General features: G+C 44.5%; 1 long non-coding RNA gene across 5 annotated transcripts in view; it reads right to left on the reverse strand.

Moving 5' to 3' along the window:
• Window positions 1–5990: 5990 nt before the first annotated feature.
• Window positions 5991–13635, reverse strand: part of LOC115850919 (uncharacterized) — a 30257-nt gene continuing 22612 nt past the window's right edge. For 4 of the 5 annotated variants that reach the window (XR_009559500.2, XR_009559496.2, XR_009559497.2 and 1 more), the window contains 3 exons: window positions 8759–9046; window positions 7805–7975; window positions 5991–7527 (listed from right to left, as the gene is read on the reverse strand). This is a non-coding gene — a long non-coding RNA (uncharacterized lncRNA). The remainder of the gene's footprint in view (window positions 7528–7804; window positions 7976–8758; window positions 9047–13635) is intronic. The other variant, XR_009559498.2, reaches the window with a different exon arrangement.

Raw genomic sequence — 13635 nt, forward strand, 5'->3', positions numbered from 1 at the left:
TGGGATTGCTGGGTCATATGGGAGTTCTATTTATAGTTTTTTTAAGGAACCTCCATACTGTTCTCCATAGTGGCTATATCAATTTATATTCCCACCAACAGTGCAGGAGGGTTCCCATTTCTCCACACCCTCTCCAGCATTGTTTGTAGGTTGTTTGTAGATTTTCTGATGATGGCTATTCTGACCAGTGTGAGATGATCCCTCATTATAGTTTTGATTTGCATTTCTCTAATGGTTAGTGATGTTGATCATCTTTTCATGTGTTTATTGGCCATCTGTATGTCGTCTTTGGAGAAATGTCTATATAGGTCTTCTGCCCATTTTTGGATTGGGTTGTTTGTCTTTTTGATATTGAGCTGCATGAGCTGCTTGTGTATTTTGGAGATTAATCCTTTGTCAGTTGCTTCATTTGCAAATATTTTTTCCCATTCTAGGGTTGCCTTTTTGTCTTGTTTATGTTTTCCTTTGCTGTGCAAAAGCTTTTAAGTTTCACTAGGTCTGATTTGTTTATTTTTGTTTTTATTTCCATTTTTCTAGGAGGTGGGTCAAAAGGATCTTGTTGTGATTCATGTCATAGAGTGTTCTGCCTATGTTATCCTCTGAGTTTTATAGTGTCTGGCCTTACATTTAGATCTTTAATCCATTTTGAGTTTACTTTTGTGTATGGTGTTAGGGAGTATTCTAATTTCATTCTTTAACATGTGGCTGTCTGGTTTTCCCAGCATCAATTATTGAAGAGGCTGTCTTTTCTCCATTGTATATTCTTGCCTCCTTTGTCAAAGATAAGGTGACCATGAGTGCATGGGTTTATCTCTGGGTTTTCTATCCTGTTCCATTGATCTATATTTCTGTTTTTGTGCCAGCACCATACTGTCTTGATTACTGTAGCTTTGTAGTATAGTCTGAAGTCAAGGAGCCTGATTCCTCCAGCTCCATTTTTCTTTCTCAAGATTGCTTTGGCTATTCGGGGTCTTTTGTGTTTCCATACAAATTGTAAAATATTTTGCTCTAGTTCTGTGAAAAATGCCAGTGGTAATTTGATTGGGATTGCATTGAATCTGTCGATTGCTTTGGGTAGTATAGTCATTTTCACAGTGTTGATTCTTCCAATCCAAGAACATGGTATATCTCTCCATCTGTTTGTATCATCTTTGATTTCTGTCATTAATGTCTTATAGTGTTCTGCATACAGTCTTCTGCTCCTTAGGTAGGTTTATTCCTAGGTATTTTATTCTTTTTGTTGCAGTGGTAAATGGAAGTGTTTCCTTAATTTCTCTTCCTGATTTTTCATTGTTAGTACATAGGAATGCCAGAGATTTCTGTGCATTAATTTTGTATCCTGCTACTTTACCAAATTCATTGATGAGCTCTAGTAGTTTTCTGGTGGCATCTTTAGGATTCTCTATGTATAGTATCATGTCATCTGCAAAGAGTGACACTTTTACTTCTTCTTTTCCAGTTTGGATTCCTTTTATTTCTTTTTCTTTTCTGATTGCCGTGGCTAAAATTTCCAAAACTATGTTGAATAATAGTGGTGAGAGTGGGCAACCTTTTCTTGTTCCTGATCTTACAGGAAATGCTTTTAGTTTTTCACCACTGAAAGTGATGTTGGATGTGTGTTTGTCATATAGGCCTTTATTATGTTGAGGTAGGTTCCCTCTGTGCCCACTTTCTGGAGAGTTTTTATCATAAATGGGTGTTGAATTTTATCGAAAGCTTTTTCTGCATCCATTGAGGTGATCATATGGTTTTTATCCTTCAGTTTGTTAACTTCGTGTATCACATTGATTGATTTGCCTGTATTGAAGAATACTTGTCTTCCTGGGATACACCCCACTTGATCATGGTGAATGATCATTTTAATGTGTTGTCAGATTCTGTTTGCTAGTATTTTGTTGAGGACTTTTTCATCTATGTTCATCAGTTATACTGGCCTGTCATTTTCTTTTTTTTGACATCTTTGTCTGGTTTTGGTGTCAGGGTGATGGTGGCCTCCAGAATGAGTCTGGGAGTGTTCCTCCTTCTGTTATATTTTGGAAGAGTTTGAGAAGGATAGGTGTTAGCTCTTCTCTAAATGTTTGATAGAATTAGCCTGTGAAGGCTTCTGGCCCTGGGCTTTCGTTTGTTGGAAGATTTTTAATCACAGTTTCAATTTCACTGCTTGTGACTGGTCTGTTCATATTTTCTATTTCTTCCTGGCTCAGTCTTGGAAGGTTGTACTTTTCTTAGAATTTGTCCATTTCTTCCAGTTGTCCATTTTATTAGCATATAGTTGCTTGTAGTAGTCTCTCATGATCCTTTGTATTTCTTCCGTGTTAGTTGTTACTTCTCCTTTTTTGTTTCTAGTTCTGTTGATTTGTGTCTTTCCCTTTTTTTTCCTGATGAATCTGGCTAATAGTTTATCAATTTTGTTTATCTTTTCAAATTAGTCTATAGTTTTATTGATCATTGCCATTGTTTCCTTCATTTCTTTTACGTTTATTTCTGATCTGATCTTTATGATTTCTTTCCTTCTGCTAACTTTGGGGTATTTTTTTTCCTTCTTTCTCTGATTGCTTTAGGTGTAAGGTTAGGTTGTTTATTTGAGATTTTTCTTGCTTCTTGAGGTAGGATTGTATTGCTGTAAACTTCCCTCTTAGAACTGCTTTTGCTGCATCCCACAGATTTTGGGTCATCCTGTTTCCATTGTCATTTTTTTCTAGGTATTTTTTGATTTCATCTTTGATTCCTTAAGTGATCTCTTGGTTATTGAGTAGTGTGTTGTTTAGCCTCCATGTGTTTGTGTTTTTTACAGATTTTTTCCTGTAATTTATATCTAGTCTCATAGCGTTGTGGTCAGAAAAGATGCTTGATATGATTTCAATTTTTTAAAATTTACCTAGGCTTAACTTGTGACCCAAGATGTGAACTATCCTGGTGAATGTTCCATGTGCACTTGAGAAGAAAGTGTATTCTGTTGTTTTTGGATGAAATGTCCTATAAGTATCAGTTAAGTCCGTCTGGTCTAATGTGTCACTTAAAGCTTGCGTTTCCTTATTTATTTTCTGTTTGGATGATATGTCCATTGGTGTGAGTGGGGTGTTAAGGTTCCATACTATTATCATGTTACTGTCGACTTCCCCTTTTATGGCTGTTAGCATTTGCCTTATGTATTCAGGTGCTTCTATATTCGGTGCATAAATATTTACAATTGTTATTTCTTCTTCTTGGATTGATCACTTGATCAATATGTAGTATCCTTCATTATCTCTTGTAATAGTCTTTATTTTAAAGTCTATTTTGTCTGATTTGTGTATTGCTACTCCAGCTTTCTTTTGAGGTCCATTTGCGTGGAATATCTTTTTCCATCCCCTCATTTTCAGTCTGTATGTGTCCCTAGGTCGGAAGTGGGTCTCTTGCAGACAGAATATATACAGGTCTTGTTTTTATATCCATTCAGCTAGTCTGTGTCTTTTGGTTGGTGCATTTAATCCATTCACATTTAAGGCAATTATCTATATGTATGTTCCTATTACCATTTTCTTAATTGTTTTGGGTTTGTTTTTGTAGGTCCTTTTCTTCTCTCATGTTTCCCGCTTAGAGAAGTTCCTTTAGCGTTTGTTGTAGAACTGGTTCGATGGGGCTGAATTCTCTTAGCTTCTGTTTCTCTGTAAAGGTTTTAATTTCTCCATTGAATCTGAATGAGATCCTTGCTGGTTAGAGTAATCTTGGTTGTAGGTTTTTCTCTTTTGTCATTTAAAATATATCCTGTCACTCCCATCTGGCCTGCAGAGTTTCTGCTGCAAAATCAGCTGATAACCTTATGGGGATTCCTTTGTATGTTATTAATTGCTTTTCCCTTGCTGCTTTTAATGTTTTCTCTTTGCATTTAATTTTGGACAGTTTGATTAGTATGTGTCTTGGTGTGCTTCTCCTTGTGTTTACCGTGTATGGGAATATGTGCTAATGTTTTTTCTTTGCATTTAATTTTTGATAGTTTGCTTAATATGTGTCTTGGTGTGCTTCTCCTTGTTTACCGTGTACGGGAATGTGTGCTTCCTGGACTTGGGTGGCTATTTCCTTTTCATGTTAGGGAAGTTTTCGACTATAAGCTCTTCAAATATTTTCTCAGACCCTTGCTTTTTCTCTTCTTCTGGGACCCCTATAATTCAAATGTGGGTGCATTTAATGTTATCTCAGAGGTCTCTGAGACTGTCCTCAATTCTTTTTTTTAATTGGAGTAAAATTGCTTTACAATTTTGTGTTAGTTTCTGCTGTACAATGAAGTGAATCCGCTATACGTATACCTATATCCACTCCCTCTTGGACCACCCTTCTCCCCTCCCCGCACCCATCTAGGTCATCACAGAGCACTGATCTGAGCTCCGTGTGCTCTACAGCAGGTTTCCACTAGCTATCTATTTTACACATGGTCGTGTATTTATGTCAAACCTAATCTCCCAGTTCGTCCCATCCTCTCCTTCCCCTACTGTGTCTACATGTCAGTTCTCTTCCTCTACATCTCTATTCCTGCCCTTCAAATAGGTTCATCTGTACCCAGAAATCCCATTACTGGGCATATACCCTGAGAAAACCATAATTCAAAAGGACACACGTACCCCAGTGTTCATTGCAGCACTATTTACAATAGCCAGGACATGGAAACAACCTAAATGTCCAATGATAGATGTCCTCAATTCTTTGCATTCTTTTTTCTTTATTCAGCTTCACAGCAGTTATTTCCACCATTCTATCTTTCAGCTCACTTATCCGTTCTTCTGCCTCAGTTAGTCTCCCATTGATTCCTTCTAGAGAATTTTTAATTTCATTTATTGTGTTGTTCAACAGTGTTTGTTTGTTCTTTAGATTTTCTAGGTCCTTGTTAAATGTCTCTTGTATTTTCTCCATTCTCTTTCCGAGATTTTGGATCATCTTTATTAGCATTACTCTGGATTCTTTTTCAGGTAGACTGCCTATCTCCTCTTCATTTGTTTGGTCTGGTGGGTTTTTACCTTGCTCTTTCATCTGCTGCATATTTCTCTGTCTTCTCATTTTGTTTAATTTACTGTGTTTGGGGTCTCCTTTCTGCAGGCTGCAGGGTCATAGTGCCTTTTACTTCTGTTGTCTGTCCCCACTGGCTTGTGTAGGCTTCCTGGTTGGGGGCACTGGTGCCTGCGTTCTGTGAGTGGAGGTAGATCCTGTTCTTCTGATGGGCAGGGCCACTTCTGGTGGTGTGCTTTATGGTGTCTGTGAGCTTAGTATTACTTTAGGCAGGCTGTCTGGTAATGGGTGAGGTTGTGTTCCTGTCTTGCTAGTTGTTTGTCATGAGGCATCCAGCACTGGAGCTTGCTGGCCATTGGGTGGAGCCAGGTCTTTGTGTTAAGATGGAGACTGCTGGGCGAGCTCTCACCGATTAATATTCCATGGGGCTGGGAGTTCTCTGGTGGTCCAAAATCCTGAACTCAGCTCTCCCTCCTTGGAGGCTCAGGCCCGACCCCCGGCTGGAGCACCAAGACCCTACAAGCCACACGGTGGGGAAGAAAAGGAAGAAGAAAACAAACAAACAAAAAACCCAAACAAACGAACACACAAAACCCCAAGACAAGTGGTAAAAGCAAAACTAAACAGACAAATTACATAAAGAAACATACACACACGTACTCACAAAAAGAAAAGAAAAGAAAAAAAAGCAAAAACAAAGAAGAGAGCAACCAAATCAATAAACAAACCCAAAAATGAAAGCAAACACTAAAAACTACAAAACACATAAAACCAGAAACACATCAAATGCAGAAAGCAAACTAAAAAGAGGCGATGAAAGCATAAAACTAACCCACAAAAATCAAAAAAATGCAAAGATGAAAGATGAAAACAAAAGGAAAACATATAAAACAACAAAGTAGTAAAGTAAAAATAGAAAAATGTAGTTAAAAATAAAATGAAAACAAAGCAAAAGAAAGGAAAAAACAAACAAGGAAAAAACAGTGTAATGAAAAATTACCATAGAAATAGGAAAAAAATAGAATAGAAATATATTAAAAATAAAAGCATAAAAAAGTAAAAAATTAAAAGAATAATAAAAAAAGAACAACTGAACAACAAAAAAAGTAGTGATATTTTCCTGTGGCCTTAGCTGTCAGTGTCCTTGCCCACATAGTGAGCCACAGCCAATCACTGCCTCCACAGGAAGTCCTCCAGTACTTCTAGGTAGGTCTCTGGACCTACTGTGGGCACTGTGGGGCAAGATCAGACTGATCTGACCTTACTCCCACATGTACTTGTCCCCAAAGCCCACAGCCTCAATTGTGGGAAAACTTGTTGTCTATTCAGGTATTCTACAGACGCAGGGTTTGCCAAGCCGATTGCAGGGATTTAATCCACTGCTTCTGCAGCTGCACGGGGAGATTTCCCTTTCTCTTCTTTGGTTGCACAGCCCCTGGGGTTTAGCTTTGGTTTTGGCCCCACCTCTGGGAGTGGGCCGCCCTCAGACATCTGTTCGCTGCACAGGAAAAAGGGTGCGAAAGCAGCAGCTGATTAGGGTTCACTTGCTCACTCAGGCTGGGGAGAGGGAGGGATGTGGCAATCACAATCAGGATGTGCAGGGAGTGCCTGCTGTGGCAGAGGCCAGCATGAAGCTGCAAGAGCCTGAGCCGTGCTGTGCGTTCTCCTGGGGAAGTTGGCCCCAATCGCAGCACCCTCGGCAGTGGTGGGCTCCACAGGCTGCTGGGAAGGTGTGGGCAGTGACCTGCCTTGCACACAGGACTCTTGGTAGCAGCGGTGGACGGCAGCCTCTGGGATCAGATATAACAGCCACGGCTTGTGCTTGTGCTCATGTAGGTGTTGCCCTGCTGTCTGTGAGTGTGTGAAGCAGGAAGCTCCTATGGCAGGCCGCTCCTCAAGCACCCCGCAACAAAGGTCTCTTGCCTCTCTGGCAGGCCCAGCTTTTTCCCAGACTCTCTGCCAACTAGCTCTGGCGCACTAGCCGCCCCCCGGCTGTCCTCATGCAGTCAACCCCAGTCCTCTCCCTGGGTTCTGACCTCTGAAGACCAAGCCTCAGCACTCAGCCCCCACCCGCCCCGGCGAGTGAGCAGACAAGCATCTCAGGCTGGTGAGTGCTGGTCTGCACCGATCCTCTGTGTGGGAATCTCTCCGCTCTGCCTCTGCACCTCTGTTGCTGCTCTCTCCTCTGAGGTTCCAGAGCTACCCCGCAGTCCCCGCCAGGGAATGGTATTCCTAGTGTGTGGAAACATTTCCTCCTTCACAGCTCCCTCCCACTGGTGCAGGTCCCGTCCCTATTCTTTTGTCTCTGTTTTCTCTTTTTTTCTTTTGCCCTACCCAGGTATGTGGGGAGTTTCTTGCCTTTTGGGAGGTCTGAGGTCTTCTGCCAGCGTTCAGTAGGTGTTCTGTAGGAGTTGTTCCACGTGTAGATGTATTTCTGGTGTATCTGTGGGGAGGAAGGTGATCTCCGCGTCTTACTCTTCCGCCATCTTCCCCTCGCAGCTATCCGTTTTTTCTAGACTTTTCTTTCTTCAGCTCACAAAGGGGCCCCTGAGGATTAAGCAGAGGAACGTCAGGTTTTCTTCCAGGCCAGCTTCAGCCCTGGGATGTTCAGGGCAGACTCTCATTACAAACCTCAGTTTCTGAGGCTCCTGGCTTATGGCCATTTAGTATAGAAGGAGGCTCCTGGCTGGGGATGGCCCAGACAAAACGATGCAGGTTCTAATCTGTGGCAGTGGGCAGTGGCGGGGGGGGGGGTGTCAGTGCAGGAAGAGGCATTCGCTGCCTTAGGCATTTAAACCATTGCCTTCTCTTCAGGATGGCTCACCTGCAAGATTCTGTGGGGTCCGCCTCCTGGCACCATGCTACAATTGCCGGATTTTGGGTCTGGAGCAACCCAGGTCTTCGTCCGGCATTTCCGGAGAGTGCTTTCTCTTCGGAGCACGTCTGGGGACTGGCTTCTCTGCTTCCACCTTGGCTGGCGTGGCCAAAGGAGCATCTTCCATGGGGAAGAGAGGGAAGACATTCCAGTTTGGAAGAATAAAAGCAAAGACACACTCTTCTCTACCTTGTCCTGCCCCAAATATAAATTCATAGCACCCTCACATTTTTACAACTATGGGCTTAAAAAGACCAAGAGGGTAAGGGGCCTACCCAGTGTTACACAGGTAGTGGAGAGGTGTTCTGTTCAATGATTAGGTTCATGTTGGGGCTCCGGATTTACAGCTGATAGGAATGTGAGGACAAGCTCATGCCATTTCAAACATTTCCAAGTGATACTGAGAGAGATGTTAAAGGTGCAAAACGAGGGTGCTGAATGACCTCACAAAGTGGGAATGGTGGGCCCATTTTAACATGAAATTGAAAAGAAATTCATGACAAAAGGACATAATAGAAAATGACAACATAATCATAACACTCCCCTCTCCCGTGGAAGTAAAATTCATTAGAATCCTCTCTCTCTCTACCATGAAAGGATGAGATAAAGTCTCAGCAGCAGCCCCCGTGAAAAACATGGTCAACAGGGTGAAGAGGTGTTACTAAGACCATATGGTGCAACTCAGAGAAGCAAAGAGACAACTCTGCCCTTAGCCTGATGAGGCCCACAGGAAGGAACATTTGTGGCAACCTTGGATAGTGTGGCAATGAGAGAGAACCTTCTTTAGGAGGGGACTCCCTGCTGCCGACCTTGAAAGAGCAAATATGGGACATTCGTTTACTGTGGCTCTTGCAGAGGCGATGTGCCCAGAGGTTGGGCCACCCTGCTTGACAATCAAAGCACCTTGTATTCCTGTGCTGCTTGAAAGCTCCAATCGCCGGATTTTGGGTCTGGGGCAACCCAGGTCTTCGTCCGACCATTCCAGAGAGTGCTTTCTCTTCGGAGCACGTCTGGGGACTGGCTTCTCTGCTTCTACCTTAGCTGGCGTGGCCAAAGGAACATCCCCGTAGAACCGGTAGCCACCAACCAGGCAGTATGTCTCCCCGTGCCAGCCCAACTGCGTTTCTCCACACCCGCGGTACAGGACATGGTAGTGACCAGGTGTAGGACGAGAAACGGGAGGCACTGCTGCTGCAAAGAAAATCAGAACTGATCAGTCACTTCTGCTGTGCACAGTCTCCTGCCAGAATTTCCCTCTCTCATGTCTCTCCCAGTTTCTGGCTGAACACCTTTTAATCTACTTGACGTCCAAAACACAGCCTTGGCCCATCATCTCTATGAGTCCCTAGAGAAGGGACACTGGCTGCAAAAGCAATCCCTAGAGCCTAGGGCTGCAGCAGATGAGGAAGTCTCTTCACCGTTCCCAGGGAAAACAGTAGAACCCGAAAGTAATTGCAATCATGATCCTCTCCATCTCTCCCTTCCGCAACAGAGAAAACATTTCTTGCAGTCTGTCACTTCTGAGGCTTTCATGGAAATGTCTTTCAAGTTTTGGAAAAAAATAATCTAATATAAATTTGTTAAGAACTCTGCCCACCTTGGCAACCCCTCTTGGGCCCCATTTATACTGCCTATTTCAACCACACTGAACTCTAGCTGTCTAATACTTTTATGTCGATTAGAACAAGGACAAATACTGAGGCAGAGTGATCAGGAGACTCAGAACCGGGTTCTGGGTACAAGTCTAGGCTCACATCAACCCAGCCTCCTGGGACACCATCTCCTCAGCCCTCCAGTCTCATTAGCACTTCATCACCCCCCCCCCTTTGTTCTTATGGTCTTCCCATCAATATGGCAACACCCTCTCCCCTAGTACTCAGCAACTCAGTAAGGGATGTGTCTGAGGGGACCGATATAGATGTCTCCATGATAGCACAGTGGTGCCTGGGTTTGAAGGTGCGGTTCAAGAGTGGCCCTGTTCCTCAAACCGCTCCATTTACAATTTGCCAACAAAAATGCACTTGTCTTTTGTTAAGAGGCCAATCAGGAAAGGGTCTGAATGGAAGCATCCTGTAGCCCAAAGGGTAAGGCTACATTTATAAAGCTCAGAACCGTCCTGCACACTTGTCCAGGGATGACCTTTCACTTGTCCTCAGCAGTGAGAACTGTGCGTCCCTGAAGGCGTCCCAGGTCACCGGTATTACTTACATCTGGGAAAGTGCTCAGCTGTACGTAGTTGGCAACCCCCACAGGAACATGTGCCAGCCAGGTGAGGTTGTGTGTGTATCATATCTCATGTAGAGTTGCCCTGTCTGGGTGTACCTGCTGCACTGCCCACCCAGGGAACAGAGCACAGGTTAGAGTACACATACACTATCCGGTCACACATTCTCACACAGACAGCCAAAAAGATTGGTATCTGGTGGAGAACTGGTAGAGAAGTTTCTCTGAGTGCAGCCCGTTTGCACAGTTATGCTGCCATGGAAACTCTGAGAACGCCTGTGACGGCATCACTACCCAGTGAGGTCATATATGGAACCTTTGACTGGAGGGGCAGGCTTGAGGAGGAGGGACAGTTTTGTGGAGGAGAACAGGGTAGAGGCAAAGGTACTCTGCCTCGCCCCTCACCCTGGGCCTCCCCACCCATGCCCTAGTGTAGTAGACACCCCACGTGGGGCGTGCCGGTGGGCTGGCACAGCCACAAGGGGCCACAGGAGGGCAAGAGAGACCCATATTCTGAGTTTGGCTTGAGAGACAAGATTAACGTAAGAGACAGCTAGGTTGTATGGCACTGACCCTAAGAGGCAGAGATTTGTGTGGCCTGGGGAATCAGGGAAGGCTCCTTGGCAGTCGGCCTGAAGGACAAGTGAGATTTGGACCCATGCGGAAGAGAGGGAAGACATTCCAGTTTGGAAGAATAAAGGAAAAGACACACTCTTCTCGACCTTGTCGTGCCCCAAATATAAATTCATAGCACCCTCACATTTTTACAACTGAGGACTTAAAAAAACCAAGAGGTTAAGGGGCCTACCCAGTGTTACACAGGTAGTGGAGAGGTGTTCTGCTCAATGGTTAGGTTCATGTCGGGGCTCCAGATTTACAGCTAATAGGAATGTGAGGAAAAGCTCATGCCATTTCAAATATTTCCAAGTGATACTGAGAGTGATGTTAAGGGTGCAAAATGAGGGTACTGAATGACCTCACAAAGTGGAAATGGTGGGCCCATTTTAACATGAAATTGAAAACAAATTCATGACAAAAGGACATAATAGAAAATGACAACATAATCATTACATTCCCCTCTCCCCTAGAAGTAAAAATCATTAGAATCCTCTCTCTCCACCATGAAAGGATGAGATAAAGACTCAGCAGCAGCTCCCATTGAAAAACATGGTCAACAGTGTGAAGAGGTGTTTCTAAGACGATTTGGGCCAGCTCAGAGAAGGAAAGAGACAACTCTGCCGTCAGCCTGATCAGGCCCACAGTAAGGAACAGTTGGGGCAGCCTTTGATAGTGTGGCAATGAGAGACAACCTTCTTTAGGAGGGGACTCCTTGTTGCCGACTTTGAAAAAGCATAGATGGGACATTCGTTTACTGGGGCTGTTGCAGAGGCGATGTGCCCAGGAGGTAGAGACTGCTTCGACTACCATTTTAGAGGTTGGGCCACCCTGGTTGAAAACCACAGCACCTTCTATTCCTAAACTGCTTGAATCAGCGGGTGCACGTTAGGACACACGAAGTCAGGCCCCATTGGAGCAGACTGCCTTTGGGAGTGGTAGAATGTAAAATGAGAAGGGGAATGCTCTGGAGGAACTTTGTCATGGCAGATGGGCCAGCATGAGACCATTCAGATTCTCCAAGGCTCCAGAGATTACTTGGCTGGGAGCATCCCTCTGATGTGGTGGGGGAACTTCTACCTTAATAGGACGTGGCTGGGCATCTGGGGGAGGCAGAATAAATGGTTTATTAACTACGAGAGCGAGAGACTCACCTGGGGGGTTCCACAAAAGCACTTAAAAAGACTTGTACCTGGATTCTTGAGCCAACCCTAAGAAAACTTATCTAGATGTGGAGTAGGGCTCAGAAAGCTGCACTTTTAATAAGCTTCCTGGGCAGTCCCACCACAGTGGTCCATGGATAGAATGACCAAATTATTGTGTATTCTCAGTTGCTTTTGGGAGTCAAAGTGGGCAATATGAGAAACTGCAGCAGCCCTACGTATAAACAGGGAATATTCAAGGCAAACAGAGGTGTTTAGTTATTCTATGCATGAATCAGATTTGAGAAAAGCTAGCCTGCTGGTTAAAGAACACAACCCTTCCGACACACAGACCAGATTCTGTCCTACTTACTTGTGTGATTTTGACCAAGTTCTTTTATCCTTCTGACTGTTTCTTCATATGGAAAAGAGCTATGGCTGTACATTTAGCACAATATTCTCTTTTGGCAAAAGTTGCTCTGGGTCCATTTGTGTTCTCTGCAACTTAATCCTTTCCAGTGCGCAAGCATTTTTAAGTTGTTTGGTGAAGTATTACATTTGACTTTCAACTGTTCATTACTTTGGGCAAAGCTTATGTAGTGCTGCAGAGACTACAACCTATGCAGAGATAGTGAGGGGATGTTATAAGCTTATTCTGCCGGTTTATTCAAAAGTTTAACCTTTTCTCCTTTTCCTCAACCTGCCACCAAGAGATGAGAAAGAAGGCAGAGCCTGGAAATGCACACCAAGCAATACTTCTGGGGAGTTAGTTGGAGCGGGAGGGCTGCCGCCTGAGCCCAGCTCTGCTTAGCCGTGCGGGTCGGCGGCGTGTCCAGCGGCTGTGGCGGAAGCCGAGGGTGCTGGGCATGGGCCCGTGTCACGGCTGCACTGGAGCGGTAAGTGAGGGCCATGGGCCGTTCTTGCGCGGCCGCCACATTCCCAGACCGGCCGCCAGCCCTCCTGGTTCCTTCGCCGCTCCGCGCCGCCGGGAGCCGGGAGCCCAGAGCAGCCCGCAAACGGGCACCTGCGCCCGCCGCCCAGAGATACATCTACACGTGGAACAACTCCTACATAACACCTACTGAACACTGGCAGAAGACCTCAGACCTCCCAAAAGGGAAGAAAGTCCCCACGTACCTGGATGTGTGTATGAAAGGCTCTTGGTGCTGCAGCCAGGAGTCAGTGCTGTGCCTCTGAGGTGGGAGAGCCAACTTAAGGACACTGGTCCACAAGAGACCTCCCAGCTCCACGTAATATCAAATGGCGAAAATCTCCCAGAGATCTCCATCTCAACAACAGCACGCAGAATCACTCAACGACCAGCAAGCTACAGTGCTGGACACCCTATGGCAAACAACTAGCAAGACAGGAACACAACCCCACCCATTAGCAGAGAGGCTGCCGAAAATCATAGTAAGTCCACAGACACCCCAAAACACACCAACAGACGTGGACCTGCCTACCAGAAAGACAAGATCCAGCCTCATCCACCAGAACACAGTCACTACTGCCCTCCACCTGGAAGCCTACACAACCCACTGAAACAACTTTAGCCACTGGGGACAGACACCAAAAACAAAGGGAACTACGAACGTGCAGCCTGCAAAAAGGAGACCCAAAACACGGTAAGATAAGCAAAATGAGAAGACAGAAAAACACACATCAGATATAGGAGCAAGATAAAAACACACCAGACCTAACAAATGAAGAGGAAATAGGCAGTCTATCTGAAAAAGAATTCAGAATAATGATAGTAAAGATGATCCAATATCTTGGAAATAGAATAGACAAAATGCAAGA

Source organism: Globicephala melas, chromosome 17 (assembly GCF_963455315.2).
Source record: "Globicephala melas chromosome 17, mGloMel1.2, whole genome shotgun sequence".
In the NCBI taxonomy this organism is placed as follows: domain Eukaryota; kingdom Metazoa; phylum Chordata; class Mammalia; order Artiodactyla; family Delphinidae; genus Globicephala; species Globicephala melas.